The sequence below is a fragment of the Camarhynchus parvulus genome, chromosome 2 (genome assembly GCF_901933205.1).
Source record: "Camarhynchus parvulus chromosome 2, STF_HiC, whole genome shotgun sequence".
In the NCBI taxonomy this organism is placed as follows: Eukaryota; Metazoa; Chordata; class Aves; order Passeriformes; family Thraupidae; genus Camarhynchus; species Camarhynchus parvulus.
In genome coordinates, this window is record NC_044572.1 from 10,275,577 (window position 1) to 10,292,643 (window position 17,067).

The 17,067-nt window shown below is 40.1% G+C and overlaps 1 protein-coding gene across 3 annotated transcripts in view; it reads left to right on the plus strand.

Annotated features, from left to right (window-relative positions):
- Nucleotides 1-285: 285 nt before the first annotated feature.
- The window catches only part of ZMYND11 (zinc finger MYND-type containing 11), a 105,221-nt gene continuing 88,439 nt past the window's right edge, over nt 286-17,067 (plus strand). For all 3 annotated transcript variants that reach the window (XM_030943090.1, XM_030943091.1, XM_030943092.1), the window contains exon 1: nt 286-473. The gene's annotated coding sequence lies outside the window, so the exon portion shown is untranslated. The remainder of the gene's footprint in view (nt 474-17,067) is intronic.

Here is a 17,067-nt window from a genome sequence, read left to right on the forward strand (position 1 = left end):
AGTGTCTACTTTCAAAAACATTATCTGTCATTTCTCCAAGTTAGACTTCATGATAGGAGGAATTTTCATGTATCAAGGCTGGATAAGCACAACATTTTCCCTCTGCAACAAGAGAGGGTCCAGACCTAAGAGTATGACAAAATACATACATAATAAATAGTTAAAGATCCGTTTCAAATGTGTTATTAAAAAAAAATAATAAAAGAAACAAACAGCAACTCCAGCAGAGACCACTAGAGTTCTCCTTCTCCCAAATATCCCTAGCACCATCCTAAACCCTGTTTACCCCAGAAACCTGAACTGTGGACAGACAGAAGAGGAGAGAGAGAGAGAAAATTCAGACACAATAAAACTCTGAGGGGAAAAATATGTGGAAGGAGGAGGCAGCAGCGGCCTGGGGAAGGGATTGAAAAGTTTCCCCTGGCTTAACTTCTCCCCCGCTGCAGCAGCAGAAGCAGCGCCAGCAGCACAAGGTGAGAGAGACTTTTAAGTCTGGGGAGGAGGGGTGTGTGTGCGGGAGGGGGGGGTGAATTTACAGCCCTGTGGATATTTCTGTGTCTGCCTCCCTGGCTTTGGGGTGCGAGAGACGCCGTGTCTCATGCTGGGTGGATTTTTTTTTTTTTTAATATGATGGAGGATTATAAACATGGCGCCTTAAAAAAACTACAAAATCATGTACACACTGTTCCAAGGAGATGGGGGAGAGGGGACAGGGGAAGGGCTGGGCACCAGGGGAGGGGGCAATCCTTCCCCGCAGGGTGCCGTATGAGGAGGGGGAAGCAATTATACTTAATAATAAAATGTGTGGGGCTGCGGGGGGGAGATGGAAGGCGGGATTTTTTTATTATTATTATTATTTCATTTTTCGGAGTAGGCAGGATTATCTGGCAGCCCGCTTGGAAACCGAGGAGGAGAAGGGGACGGCGGCGGAGCGCGTGTGATTATTAACGGCGATTATTTTTGTCCCCACACCTTCCCCGGTCGAATTTCGGCTGGGAGGCGGCGGCGGGTCCCCCGCGCCCCCGTGCCGAGTGGCAGCCAGCCCCGGGGCCGGGGCGGGAGGAGGTGGGGTGGGGAGAGGGGCGCTCCGGAGAGAATCGCCGCTTCCAGCGCTCCGCGCGGGCCTGCAGGGCGCGGGGGAGCCGGGGACTCGCGTGAGAGGCGAGGCCGGGCAGGGTGTGGTGCAGCCCGGCCTCAGCTCCGTCACCCCCCGGCCCCGCTCTCTCCCACACGCGGGGCAACCGCTTTGCTCCCCACTCTCCCCCGCTTTCCTTTTGCTCACACACCCCCGCCGCCGCCGCATTTCCTCGCCGGGGAGGGGGATGCCTGCTTGGAGGACGGGTCTTGGCCCGAGTAATGGCAGCTGCTCGACAGCGCCGAGGCTCCACAGGAGAGAGACGGCGGGGCCCCCGCAGGCCGGGCGAGGGGCCATGGCTGCCGTGCCCGCGGGGGGCAGGGAAGGGGACGGGGAAAGGGTGAACTCAGAGCCCCAGCCCTCCTCCGCCGGCGGCAGCGGGCGGTGCCACTCCCGCGGCCGGGACGGCCTCGCCGTCCGGTGGGGCACCGGGGCCCGGCATCGCCTTGCCCCCCGGCACAGCCCCGGGGGCTTCCTCGCCTCTCCCGTGTGCTCTGGGGCAGGGCCCGGGGGGTAAAGGAGGCGATTTCTCTGCTCTGCCCCCCCGGCTCCCTGCGGCCTCCGGGGCAGCGCCGGGAAGGGCCCTCCCGGGGCTGTGCCGGAGTCGGCGGTTCGGGAATGCGAGCTGGCAGGGGCTCGCTTTTGTTTGCGTTCTGGGGATCTTTGTGTGTGTGCACCCCCGAAGCCGTGTCTGCAGATAACTGCCCTCGGTGCACTTTGTGGGGGGTTCGCCTTCACCCCTCCCTCGGGTCTGCTCAGAGGCCTGTCTCCTTTCTTTTCGGGGAAAGGATGGAAGTATAGGTGTGGGAGTGCCCGTGGTAAGGATGATGGGGAGCTTCGTGCGCTTTCCTGACCTTCCGTGTGGTCCAGACAACAGCCCCCCTATAAAATACTGATGTTAAGGATTTGGGAAACTTTGTGTGTCTTTTGGGGCTTATCCGGAAACCAGCAGGCTTTGGGAATGTGTTTTTGGTCTTCTGTGAACTTTAGAGATGCTAGAGATGGGGAGGTTTGAGAAGAGATAATGGAGTGAAAAAACTTTAATTTGGTGCTGTTTGGTTTTATGATTTAACCTGGAATCATCTGGCATGGTCTCTGAATTGTTGGAGTAATTCTATTTATTGTAGTTTTAAGAAGATCTTACTGCAGTTGAAAAGAAAAAGAGTGGAAAATGCTTTCTTGTCCTACTTAATGCTGATATTTTTTCATTTCTCTTGCTTTTGTAGGAAATTGTTTAATTCTTTAGGGGTGAATGCTGAAGCAGGTGTGAGGAGGGGAAAAATGGGAGGGGAAATGCCAGTTTGTGGTTCAGGTTGCACTCCTTTGGGTTTTTCGAGTTCCTCATCCTTCAGTACGAAGGACCTGGCATCTCTCCACATTTTTTTTTAAATTATCAACCACTCCTGAGTGTGCTGCAGAAAGTCTTTAGGGAAGTCGACTGTTTGCTGACTAATGTTTTGTATAAAAGTGGAAGTGCCCACAAAATAATTTCCACTTTTTGGGATTTATGGCATTAATTAATTCCCACTGTGGATTTATGGCCTTAAAATGCCAGCTTTTCCATGCCCAAACAAACCCTCTGTGCTTTGACCAGATAGTTGCATGGGGAAGGGGGGGAAGGGAATGGTTCATGGGGTTAGTAGTTCTACAGAGAGCACTTTATCTTGCTGATGGTGAGTTTGGTTTTAGTGAGTGGGGAAAAAAGTGGCTGTGTTGATGGCTCTGTTGGTTTTGCTATGGATGGTGGTCTCTGCAACTAATGCTTGGTATCGGGTTCAGTAGGAAAGGTCTGAGTGAGAAAAATTATCTTCCTCTTCACCTCATGAACCAGATAATGTGATGGAAATTGTCTTGTGTTGAAGACAACTTTGTAAGGGGAATTGGGAGTCTGTGGATGTAGGGAGGAGGTCTTAAAACTTTGATGATGTGCTAGAAGATACTCTTCAGCAGTTTGAAGCTTTGTAGCAAAAATTTTGCAGGTATTTCACCTCTGAAGGTGTTTGTTTTGTTTTTTAAATCTAAGCAAGCACTTGGCAACTATTAAATGTAGATGTAAAAAAACCTAATTGAGTTTGTTCACCAGAAACCAAAATTCTTAAAAGTTTGACATATTCCTTCTGTAGTATAAGGCAGAGCAATGCTTCATAACTTTTCAGGAAAAAAGTGAGCACTATTGGAGTGACAAGACTTTAATGACTGGAATTGCTGTGCACAGTGTGTGACTGGTAGTTCATGTGCTGTGTGTCCTTGCTGTTTGCAGGCAGTAGGAATTCTGTGGGTGTCTGCTGTCCAAGTGTCCTGGGTTTCCCCTGCCTTGGAGCAGAGAGGAGAAGGGACTGTTCAGCGTGATCGGAGACTCCTGCAGCAGGAGAGCCTGGGTTGTGTTTTTTGGCTTAAGATCATCTCAAAAGCAAGTGAGACAGTGCAAGGCTGTGAAGTGTGCTTGGTATTTCTGCCTGCACATAAATAAAACATACTGGGTGCTGTTACTGATGTGGTGCTCCCTGGGCAGATGGACCATGAATTTGGCCTCAAACTCACCTTGAAGTGGCTCAGGCTCCATCTAGACTCTTGTGCACTTCTACCAGTGCACCACAGATTGGGGACCACTGAACTCTGCCATCTGCAGTCACTGGGTTAGAATAAAATACCTCAAAAGGAAATAGATAAAAGATAACATTGAAGATGTTTTCTCAACTTTAGGCATCTAAACGTCTCCGTAGATGTCTGCATTATCTAGTTAGCTAGCAAATTGTTTCATTTCACACAGTTTGAGAATGAGGGGGAATTTTAGAATTAGGAGACATGTTTTGAAATTGAGGACCCAATTCCAGTCAGCTAAAGTTCGCAAATTTTGGACATACCTGTGACTAATTTTCATAGTAACTGCCTTCCACAGTCTTTCAGAGCATTTATCTTTGGAAATGTGTGAAGACTTCAGGCAGTGGGAATCAATCCAGGCTAAAAGTTCTGAAAAAGGAACGAGGTGATGATGAAGATGTCTTCAGGAAATTTCTGATTTGCTTCTTAAATGACTTTTTAGCTAGATCCCGATTAGCATAATTGTCAGTAAAAGATGTATTTTACCCATAATGCAGGTTGTTACAAATGCTGACTAGAACTATAAACAAAATCTGTGCAAGGTATGTGTGCCTCACTCCAGTGATGAACTTGGTTCATAAAATGTGGAATTCTTTAAAATTACCGATGAAATGCACACAAGATTTTACTTTCCTGAATGAAGTAAAGTTTGGAGATTTTTTTCAAAAGTTAGATCAGAATTGTTGGAGCAATTCTTCATATTTATCCAGCAAATATATAAATTTGTTTAAAATCCTGACCACTGATTTTATTAATTGCAGTGGTTTTCCTTCCATATAATAGGACTTTGTTTAGCCATCGTTCTTGCCGTGATTGTTTAGGAGGTAATGTAGGATCATGTTCTTTATCTGCAGAGGGTTTTGTGCCTTGGTTTTTGTTGGGTTTGTTTAGTCTCAGGATGTGGTGAGCACTCCCACATTATGTGTGTAGTACCTGGAGCATGGTGCCCTTGGTAGCTGGGCAGTGCAGAGTATGTCATCTTTGATATAGCTCATACATTTTAGGCTGTCAGTGTTTCTTGTGCTAAACATTGTGAACAAAGATTATTCTTGTCAGGTTCTGGATCATTTTTCATCAGTTGAATGTAAATTTAGCTCATAATCGGGTTATTGTTCTAAGGTTTAATCTTCCAGTGGCGAGAGTACAGCCTGCAAAGTAGGTAGTTTATAAGATGATGTAATGACTCAATTTTTCAGGAATTTCTTTATTTGTTACTGCTGAGAGCATACAAAATGCAAAATAAATGTGGAAACCTCCACAAACCCCTTCATTCCTGGGTGTAGGGATGGTAACTGATGGACATCAGAGTGGCTGTGTACAGTACAACAAGCGCTGTGGCCTCAAGCCTGCACAGGTGAACTCCTGTGGCACATGGGGTTGTCTGGTTTCCCAAGGCCTCTCCACATGCAGCTCCCTGAAACACCAGGGCTGGATTGAGCCCATTTTTTTCACCATATTTTCAGTTGTAGTATTTAAACATAATTTTATCATCTCTTTAAACCAATGTCTGCCATCAAGTAAATTGAGGCAGCCAGAACTCTGTCTTTTGATTTATTTCTATCATGCTGTGAATATTGGATTATATAGGAAAAAAAAAGGGGTAAACCTAGCATTTTAGTAAGATTTCATTCATATTTATTTCTTCTCTTTTTTTTTTTTTTTTTGTCCCTGAAATGACCAGGATCTTTTAGTCCTGTGGGCAGGCTACAGCAGGAACAGTGGTGATACATACTGACATGTCCATGAACCCAAGTTAAAGCTCATGGTGTCTAATTTTAGCCAGCTTTGGTAATATCCCAACAGAGCCTGATCCTGTAGCTGTACCATGTAGATAAATCCAAAGTGTAGCTATTGAGAGTTTTGTGTACAAAAAGACTGGTTTTTATTTTCTTCCAATCTCTCATTTTACACTTCACTAGAATGCAGAAGGTATCTGTTATGAAAATACAGAGGAATGAAATTTGAGTTTAAAGCATGTTATTGATAAAAAGGCAAAAATATTTGTAATTTCAAAATTAGAAATGTATTCAAAATAGAAGTAAAATATGATTTATTGGTGTACTTACTAACAATCAGGATATCTTTGCATGTGCCTTTACACTGTATTTAGTTTTAAATTCCAGGATTAAATAATTGCAGAATAAAACATTGTGAATTCAGGATTATGAGTCTTCATACAACTCTCGCTTATACGATCATATAAAACTAATTCTTAATAAATAATTTTAACACCGGACACATTGAAATTTAAAGTACTAAAATCCACTTACTCATTAAAAAATTAATTTAAACATGCCAACAAAAATAGCAGTAATATCCCATTCACCGTTTTTGTGGAAATTGTATTTTTTGCGTGCTAAGAACTGGGCTCAGTGTCATAATTAATTTTTTATCTGCAATAGGATACTATTGATTTGACATCTAGTAATTTTGAAAAAGAAGTGTTGAAGTATTCCTTCTTACCTCTCATTTCTCCTATGTTTGTTACTATGTTAAATATAAACCAACTTGCATTATATTCAAATTGATGGTTTTCATGCAGCTGACTTAATGATGTTTAGGACTCTGCTAGTAGGTGGAGTACTCCAAAGCAGTGTTTTGGCAAGTGGGTATTTGTACTTTGATCCCCTGCACTTAGGGCATGGCATTGTTATCTGGTCTTTTAAAGAGAGCTGGAGGGAGGTTGTGCTGTGACTCATGGGACAAGGCACTTAGTTCACTAATTTTAGCAGAGCGGTTCTTGTCTGTCAACCATAGGTTTTATTTGAACCTTCTGGAAAAGAGATGAAGTGAAACAAAATGGAGTTGAGAGAAAATGATTAGCAGAATCTCAAAGTAGCTAGAAATAGTACGCCATGAAAAAGAAATTAAAAGTATGTAAGATATGTTTATTGCTCAACAAATCTTTAAGATCTGAGAGACTAATCAGAGAGCTTTATCTTTCTTAGCACGTTATCATTTTCTGTTAAGTCTCACACAACATTTATGCATTCAGTAAGAGAGGATCTCTCTCTACAGATACCTGTTTACAATTACAGATGCTTCTCAAGCCAGAAACCAAGCACCAGCCAAGTCTGCACTGGCTCCTTGTGCCTTATTACTATTTTCTTGCTGTCATTGCTAGTAAAAGAAAACTTCCAAAGAGGACAGAGTCTGTGCCTTGCATAACACTGCAGTGTGTGCATTCACATGCACAAATTAAAGTGGAAATTGTGCCTCAGAATGGAGCAGGGTTTCTCCATTTTCCTTCTGGTCGGTTGTTAATTTTGTGATCAGTGTCTTAGGAGCTGCCGTTGACTTCAGAGACAAGCTGAAACCCAGAGTTTATGCACAATCTCCTTCCCCCAAGCAATTACTAGGATCCAGGTTCAAAATTGTACAAAATCAAAACAAAAGAATTGCTATTTCATAAAATGTAATCACAGGCCACACAGTCACTGATTGTTCACTGATGAAAATTGATATTCACTGCAGAAAATTCATTCTTACCCATAGATTAATATTAATATAATGATGGAGACCTTGATCATATAAGCACTTGTTTCCCACAGGCATGAAAATGCATAGGTCTTGGAGCATACTGATGAACAAGTTTAGTTCCACAAAATAGTTTTAAAAATTAAAACGTTACACATGACTCCAATATTCAAGGAAGAACACAGTCAAAATTAGTCGTGCTGATATAATTTTATTTAATGCTGTATTTTTGATTATTCTATGGAATTACATGGCAGTGTTACATGGGCATTTTAATGACTTTTCAGTATCAACAGTATGGCCTGGTTTTTTTGCACATGCTAAATTTTAAATTAATGTTTGTTTCCACTGAAGTTAAGGCACTTTTCCTATATGTACATTAGTCTTTGAAGGAGTTGACAGTGCTTAGGAAAAGAACAGAGAAAACATGGATAATATTTTTCTGTTAGTGATTTCTGCCACTTTCTGTATGTCTTAAATCCTGTGTGTTATGGAAAACCTTAATTATAGATAAAGAAAATGGTGAAAGAAGAAATTCCTACTGGAAAAGCCAATGCCATTACGGGAAGAAAGGTTTATTCTTACATCAGGAAAGCCAGAAAATAGGTATGTCAGGGAACTCTGTATTTTAACCTAGTTTCAGAATTACAGAAATTGTGGATGTGCAACAGGTTAAGTAATCAATTTTTTTTTTATCATACAAGATAAATTAAGAACCTGAATTCTGAAATTTATCTTGATTCATCCATTTTTATCATTTGCCTGCAAACAGTAGGAAAAATCTAGGCAATCCTTTTTGTTCCACGCAACAAATTGTTTAGAGTGGGTAATATTCCCCTCACTTGTGCTTCTATTCCTTCTTTGTTAAACATTCAGAATTGAAGGAAACTTTATTTTTAATTAAAAGTGAAGAATTGTTATTATTTGTTTTCCCAGGAACCAGACTGACACCAATTTTAGCTTCACATAAGCATAGTTGAGAATTTAGGATGTTCTTAAGAACTGGCTGCATAGGCTTATCTCAGGAAGCTTCAGTGTCAGTCATTACATGCAAGCTGACATTTGAATACAATATGGCACACTGAATAATTTGGCATTGGTTCTAATATTAAAAAAAAATTAATTTTTTTCTCAAATAAAAATAGCTTACTTGAAACCTCTGTGATAGTAAAATATGAGGAACAGTGAGAAGGGATGTACATTTTGCTAACAGATAACTCAGTGTGTTGGACCTCTTAGCAGTCTGACTAGAACGGAATATCAGGCTGTTTAAAAGCTACCATATTAAAATATTGGTTGGTTGGTTGGTTGGTTGGTTGGTTTTTTTTTTTGCATGTTAAAAGAAAATGTTTTGTTTTACTGACATAACTTTTTGAAGGAGAGTGCTAATGCATACCTGGGAGCGTTTCTGACTGACAGTGTTGGAAATATGGACACCCCAATTCAGTTTTGTAGCTTTGTGTTCATCTTCTGCTTACACTGACCTGAAATAAATAGACTTTCAGGAAATATTTGTTGTAAGAATGAGATTTTTCCTTTTCCTGCACACTTTCCACTCTGCTGGCCCCCAGAAGGCTTCTTTGTAAATCTCCTAATTGGAAGCATACTCTCTAACTTCTCTCTGGTTCCAGACATGAAATTTCCTTTTGTTATTGAACTTGCACCTTTTAGGAAATGCAGATTAAGAGTCAGTCATCTCCAGGAGCCGCTTTTATTGTTTTGGGGTTTTTTTCCAATTCATGCTGATATTCTTTTTCTTAATAGTTGTAAAAAGTACTATTAAAATAACCCATTCTCCAGTCAACCAAGTATTAGTCTAAGTTGTAGCACTAATTCCTGAAAACATGGAGCTTTCAATATAGTGGAAGGACTTTTGTTCCTCACACAGGCACAGGAAATATCAATAAATATCAGCTAAAGCCATGTGGTGGTGCAGATCCTTGGAGTGCAGGTGCACCAAGGAGTGAGGAGCTGAACATGGTTTGCTCTGCCAAGTTCATGGATAAGCAGTTGCAGTATTTCCTGGGCCAGTGGGAAGGGATGGTATCCAAATTTCCGCTTGGCTCTTCTTCCAGGAGAACTGCCTTTCTTGATCAAACTAGCATGTCATGTAATCCAGCCATCAGATGTCTCCTAAAAAGTGTCAAAAGTGAGGCAATTTTCTGAGGTAGAAAGCTACAGAATACTTGTTTTCCGTAATATTCCAAACAATAGCAATTTAGATTATGGCTCCTGTTTTTACACATGTAGAAGTTTTATCTGTTCCATTTTTAAAAATGTTTTAATTTCTCTTTCTTGTAATAACTGAATATTTTAGCTGTATGTTGAAACCTACTGCTTTTTAGGTCAAGTCTGTTCTGTCCTTTCCACATGCCTTGCAGCCTCACTGCAGTGCTCTTTCTCTTTGCACATTTTCCAAGAGCTTCCTCCTAGGTTGCAGGAAAGAGCCATGTTGTACCTGCTTCTCTGAGGGATTTGATGGAGATAAGAGACCTTGAGGGGCGAGTTAGTGAAAGGCTGTAGTGGTTTGTCTGCTTAGTACCAGTAAGAGCTGGGAAATGCACATATGAAAAGAAGAAAGGGAGAGTTTGTTGTGAGATGCACATTAAGTGGAAATCGAGGCGCACCCTTGTCACAGGAGACAGCACCAGTGACTTTGCTAATGTCATTTGGTGCAGCTCTGTTGACTTTAGTGGAGCAATATTAGTTTACATCTGCAGAAAATTTTTTCCTGAATCTCTGGGAATGAGAATATAAAATGAAGTGTTTGTGGGTGAGTGACAGAGAGAGTGCATGCGAGAGAGAGCGTGCACGCACACACTTTCAGGCCTGATTGATTGTATGAAAAAAACCCTGGAGTTGAAAGAACATTATTTTAAATTAACATTCATTATCTTCACGCGTGAGATAACAGTTCACTTTGGACCAGATCCTAACACCATTATGTTTCCTGAGCAGAGACTGCTTTTTTTTCCTTGAGTGAGGTTATTCAGTATGAGAATGGCAAAATGTAGTCAGATCTTTGACAATTAAAATATATGGATTAGTCACTATATATTAGAAAAAAGCTGTGTTATTTCTGTCAGGAAAACATGTATTTTTTTATTTTTAAAATAAATGCTTACATTTTCTTTGAAATGTGAAATAAAAAGTAAGGTACCTTTTTTTTTTTTTAGGTCTCATCTTATGCCTGGAAAAGGTTGCAGCCATTTTAATTCATGCTGCATTCATTGATCTAGCAGTTAAATCATTTAATCACTGTGCAGCTAGGTCATCTACCTATTGGACACTGTTAAAGTGTTCAGGAATACACTTTGGGTTATTGGCTTCTAAATTACACTTTTGAAAAGAAAAAGAAAAAACAAAAAGCAAACAAACTATGAACACCTCAGTTAACTGATGAACATTATAAAGGAAAACACAATGTGAATTTATTGTCTTATCACTCAGCTTTTTTTTTTGTTCTGCACATAATATAAGTTGAAAAAAGCACATCGTAGCAAACAAAGGAAAAATCTGATTTTGATATTCTTTGGCAGTTCTTTTAAATACAGAGTTTTGTAACATTAAGTCATCTAATTAGGCAGCAGCTTGTATGAAATATTTTCATAACAGACATAGTTTGTGAGCATGAAAATGAAAGCCACATTTAAAATTATAACCCCAAATAACTTTCTGAATTTAAATATTACTCTGAAAATGGCTTGTTCTTTAAGTATAATCGTGTGAAAGAAAGTGGGAGAAATTTGTATTTTATGTCAACATCGACTAGAAAACTTGACATCTTAGACTTAAATGCTACAGCTATAGAAACCCAATAATCTAAATACATAAAAAGGGGAATAAGTGTAGCAGCAGTTAATACGTGGCAGTGAAAAGCAGAGGAAAATTTTGTGTGTCTTTAAGTGTCCTGTATTTCCTGAGAAGGAGCTACTCACAATCAAATAAATCTCCTCTTGGTATGCAATAGGCAAGTATCTTGTCCAGAGAGAGATGGTAAATTCTTTGGCAGTGATGCAGTTGGCACCAGAGGTTTTTAAAGGGTCACCCATGTGCTTTTCAGTTATTTCCCTGCAGAGATGAAAAGAGAAGTTCATGCTCTTGTGAGGTAGTTGTCTGTCTGAGTGCAGGTGGAACAAGAAAGTCGTGTTTCGTAGGAAGATGGGAACTGTATTTCCCTTTTTTCCATGAAGGCTCAGAATGCAGACATGCCAATTCCATCTGTTTGTGTCTGGATCCCTTGGCCTATTTCCTTGTGCTTTCCTGATCTACACTGAAAGCTTCATCAGATGAGAAGTTATGATCATGTTAAGTGTCTCCCTGTACCTTCAGCAGAGAGACTCTAAACAGAGGAGAGGGCCAGTTGTTCATCTTCTTTGCTGTTTTCTTAATTAGTGAATTTTTCAATGGTTTCACTTTCCAACTTCCAATAGCTCCTCTGCTTTATTATGTTAGTTTATTACAATTTTGGTACAACTTCTTGGTATACTTTCATCTGGGTTTTCTGGGATGTCATTCCTTTTTTGAAGTAATGTCATGATATATGTACATGAGGAGTTGGACAGCAGAGGAGGAATTCAGCTAAAGGTTTGAAGGTTTAGAGAAATGCCATCCCCCTGCTGAGTAAAGCCTCAGTGAGACACGTTTTATAGGGATCTGATACTTTTGCTCTCTTTCATTTGGAAGAACTTTGAAAGGGCTGCAAACTCAGGTGAATGTGCTGTGTCCTCACTGTGTATTTCTTTACCAGTAAATAGGGAATTCAGTCATGGAAGGCAACTGGGTGAGCTTAAAGAAAGAAAGGTGCTGAAATCAGCAGCATGTCAAAGGAAAATTGGAATTCAGTGACAATAAAAGCAAAGTGTCAGTGTTAATGCAACATATTTTCAGGTTTTGAAGAGCTGAAGATGCCTCTTAAAAGCAGGTTTGGGTGGCTGAATTGCAGTTTAGGAGCTGTCAAAGGACAGGGTGTTAAAGAAGGCTGAAGTCCTGGCAGGAGAGCAAACAAGCATCCCTTGAGCTCAGCCCGTTCTGGTGGGTGTGGTGACCAGATGATTATCAAACAATACATGAAGTGCAATATTGCAGTGGGTATCAAACCTTTTCACATGTAGGTTGCTAAATTTAAGAAACAGAAAGAACTCTTGACAGCATGAAATTACAGCCCTGGTTTCCACCGAGTTCCGCTGAATTAATGAAATTAGCCGAGCTGCCAGAGCGGGTGGGGAGCTGCTGGTGAGCGCTGTGGCAGGAGCCCCACATCGGGCAGAAGCGCTGATTTACAGTCGCTTTGCCTTGAATTTCAATGATGACCTTCACTTCCTGCCTCTCAGACTACAGCAGGCTGCAGTGGAGGTAGCTTTGAGAAGGTCTTTGCTAATGAGGCTCTGGCACTTTTGATAGCTGTGTTAGATAATCAGAAGGTGATAGATGATGGTGTATTGTGTTTGGGAATTTCATTTAAAGTGTATACTTATGTGCTTACAGTTTTGACCCATTCAAGCCATTTGTATGATCTGTTGGGGTTTTCCACAAGAGTAGTGATGTTGCCCTGGCTGAATTCCAGTTTGGCTCATTACATTCTGAGTACCTACATTTCTGTAAAATTTCATCTGGATTTTGTTACTGTTGTTTATTTAAATCATAATGCATATGTACTTGGAAACTTATGAAATAACAGCACAGGATAAAAAAGTTAGGAAAATCCCTGCTCCAAATTACATTTGGTATTTGTGCATGAATAAGTATAGTGTGGCATGATACAGTACAGAAAAAATATGAAGTGGCATATTCAGTAATAGCATTCATAGAAGAGGTAGGTTTTCAGAGTTTATGAAATAGGTTAAGTTGCTGAGTAGTGTGCACTGTTAAACATATGATGTATTGTGTAGCAGGAATGGATATAATTCACTGGTAGGAGAAATAATGCTTGTTTGTATTGTAGTTAAACTGTATATATTTTTACAAGGTTATCAGGCATGGATTTTTCATGTGTGTCAACAAGGGAGTGGGAGCCAATTTATGTGGTGATGTCAAAAGGACTTAGGCAATCACGGATCTGCACATGGCAATCATCTGCTGGCACAGAAATGTTTCTCTTCTACATACAAAGGCACATTTTATCATTTACCACTCAGTCACTCAGAATCCTGCTTAAATTACAGTAGGAAGCACTTGCTGTTTGTTACTGCAGAGTAAGAGGTAGGTGAAAAAGAACACAAGCCACATCCTGTTGTGGAAAGTCATTTTGCAGAAATATGAACTTCAAAGCTGCAAGCTTGCTTTATCAACTGATTGATAATAATAGTCAATATTAACTTGGAATGGGTTTCCAGAGGAGATCAAAATAATCCAGTATTAGACCATACTGCATAACCATTGCAGTCTTATATTTACAAGAAGTGTCGCAGTGTTCTTCCAAAAATAACTTGTCTGTTTAGAGATGCTTCATCCACAGTGCATATGTACCCCATTAGACAAAGATATTAGAAGTAGATAGAAATACAGTTTTCATTTTGAAAATGATTTCAAGGAAAATGATTTTGACTAGTACTTGTGAGTGAAATCATACTCAAGTCAAATAGATTGTTCACAAAAAGAGGTTTGGTGTTTCTTTGGTTTTCTAGAAATGGGGAAAAATATTTTGAAGATATCTTAGAATTTACATATTAACACTGGTGTTTCTTGTTGTTAGTGGTTCTTTTTACATAATTTCATTTCTAGTAAAAATAGTAAATAACGTACTATGTACTTACATAACAGAAAAATTTATGACAATGTATGGGCTTCTGAAAATTGCTGTTTTTTAAATTTTTGTCTGTTCAAAGGCTTGGCCTTGTTTTTGGAAAGAATTTTTCTGTGTAACCCAGCTTAAATAATTTTACTTATTTCTTCTGTATCAAACTCAGTGAAAATGCCATCGCAAGCCCTTGTTGTGTGTAAGTGGAAGGGTTGAAGCCCCATCTGTCAGTGCTCTGAGACAGACAGGTATCTTACCCACTTTATTGTCTGTCTACTTGGAGTTTTCTGTCATCTGTGGACTTTTTCCTATGAAAAAAAAATCAGGAATACTTCAACAAGGATAGCCATCCAGCATCCACATGCTGCACATTATGGGAATAAGATCCATGTGGCTTCTTACCTTTTTTTTCCCCCTTCTGTATCATTTATTAAAGCTGTTATGGAATATCTGCTTAAGGGTAAAAGAGTTTGAATTGTCACTTAGCCTCATTAAGGTCTTGGGCTTAGTGTTTACCACTTCTGCTTTCATCAAGGCCACTTCCTCAGAGGCTTTTGCAGGAGACACATATGTTCTTATGAATAACAGTCTTCATTTTCTGTCTCAAATCATGGTAGAATTTTACTTTTTAATCAGCAGGTTTTCTTTAAACTCAAAATTTTATTGCTGGTATTCTGCCTCTAAAGCAGAATTTGTTATTTTATACTTTTTGTCGTGGGTTGTCTGCTTCTGTATTCTCACATTTAAATGCTTCAGGCTATTCATTGTGTGTTTTCTAGGAGGTTTAACAGTTCAGCCATTTCCACACAGACTGTCAAAGTCAGTTGGAGACTGTCAGAATTTGCTATCAGACTGCTAAGATGAATCTCCCACTGTCACTACAGAGTGCTTCTCCAGAGCACAAAACCTTGTTAAGAAATAGTTGAGGTACTGGAGGTGATGCTATCTGCAGCTCCATCAGTAGCTTCACCATGTGCTCTTAGAGCTCTTAGAATGGTTTCTAGAAAAGCCTCCATGCCCTCAGGTGCTTAGTGGCGAGGTGTAGCTGTTGAAGTCACTATGATGAACTGTAATGGTGCCCTCAAAATAGAAAGAGCTGATTTACTAATAGGCAACTTTTTTTAAAAGTATGTTTCATTCACATAAACATTTTCTATTTTCATTACTTTGTTCTCCCTCAGAATTTTTAAAATTTATCTGTTTTCTTTCTGTGACTGGGAGGAAACCAAAAGTGGCACAGTCAGTACCTTATATACTTATTCATTGCAAAGATATAAGACTGGTGTTAAGTGAAAAAACATATATGTAGCCCAGTGGTTGGAATATACATGAAGAATTCATGTCTCAAAGAGTTCTGGTTATTGGTAAGCAGCCTCTCTTTATTTTAGCTGTAAATTTAAACTTCGAACAGTGAACGTGCTTAGACTAGTGATGTGCTTATTAGGTTAAAAAAAGAACAAGATTTTAATAGGAAAAAATTATCACAAAACAAAACAGCACATGATCTCATTAGCATTTATGGATTGCTAAACTGCAGTTTAGAAGTCACATTTCTGTCTAAAGAAGTTTTCCACAATAGTCATACAAGCAACATTTAACAGTGTTGTTTTAGTTTGTTTACTTGGGGTCACATTTTCAATGATCAGAGTGATTAAAGTTGCAGTTGTCTGCAAAGGCAGCACTAATTAGCTGCAGTTGATGTTAGTGGGACTTTGAATAAATGTTGGTTCTGAAAATCTCATCACGTATGGACACCATATCTATTTTCAGTCATCTTTGGAAATCTGGCCCTTAGGATAGTTTACATCTTGTCTTGTTTCAGTGGTTTTCCCTTAGCAGATCCCCATTTTACTCTGCTCAGGAAGGTCCATTGATTTTAAACAGCATTTTGTAGTACTTTCTGTATCTAAGAGTTTATACTTGTCAGGAGGGATAGATTGGCAGAAGAGACTTGGCCCTGACTTTCCATGCAGTATTTTACTTTGCGCTAATAACGTAAATAGTTCTTTGGATAGTTCTTTTCATGCATAGATGTTTAAGTGCTGCAGAAAAGGGATTAGTGTAATTAATTTTGCATTTGGAAATGGAGTATAGAGATGTGCAGTGACTTGCCTGAAGTTAACTAGCACAGGAGGCAGCTACCAAGTTAGGAGCCCTGGCACTCAGTCTGCTTCCTTCAGCAAATGGAGTTTCAGAGTGCTTGATCTATCCACACAAAATAACCAGACAAGAATCTTCTAAATGTAGTGATTTGGTACTTAGGCAGTGTGAGTCATGTTCTGGGATGCTGGTTTTTTGTGATATTTCCGTTTCACATTCAGCTTCGGGGGCTCAGCAGGGGCTTTTGGTCTGGTTGCCATATGAAGTTCATCGGGGGTGACAGGGGAAAGCAGCTTAATGTGCTTATGTTATTTTTGTCTATAGTAGAAATTTGTGATGGGGACTATTTCTGCTTTGCATAAAATCACCAAAATAGTGCATTGACTGTAAGCTAACTACAGGTGCCCAGGACTATTTACAGCAGAATTGCCTGGACAGTGTTAGTTATTGAGTGTAATTATTTTGATCTCACTGAGAGCAAAGCATAAAAACCACTTATCAGACTTCCTAAATTGCACACCCTGTTAATAGTGGTGCTGAAGTTGGGTACCTTCACTAGGCCTTCCAGACTCAGCTTTTTGTATAATGGTTCTCCAGGAAAAAAAAAAAAAAAAGAAAAATAAATCTTACAAAGTGGTGTGGGCATAAAAATGTTCAAGGCTACAAGATCCCCTGCCAAGATGGTTTGTGGAAAATCACTAATAACCTTATCCAGCTGCTACTCACCATGGAGTACTTACCACTTCTCTTGCCTTGCTTTCTCGAAATTGACTGTAGAGGAATGTCTGCTGTAGGTACTGTGAGAGCTCTTGGGCCCCTTTGTTTGCTTTTCTCTACCCCATCAACTGAAGGATTAAGCAAACTTTTCAGGCAGGAGAACAGTCATATGGTCAGTTTTCCTTAAATTCATTCCTGTAAGTTGCTCAGCTGAGGTTTGTTCCTGATCTCAAAGGCTAGAGATCCTTGCCTCCAAGGATTCAAGTAGGGAACACTATTTTAGTGGCACGAAACTAAG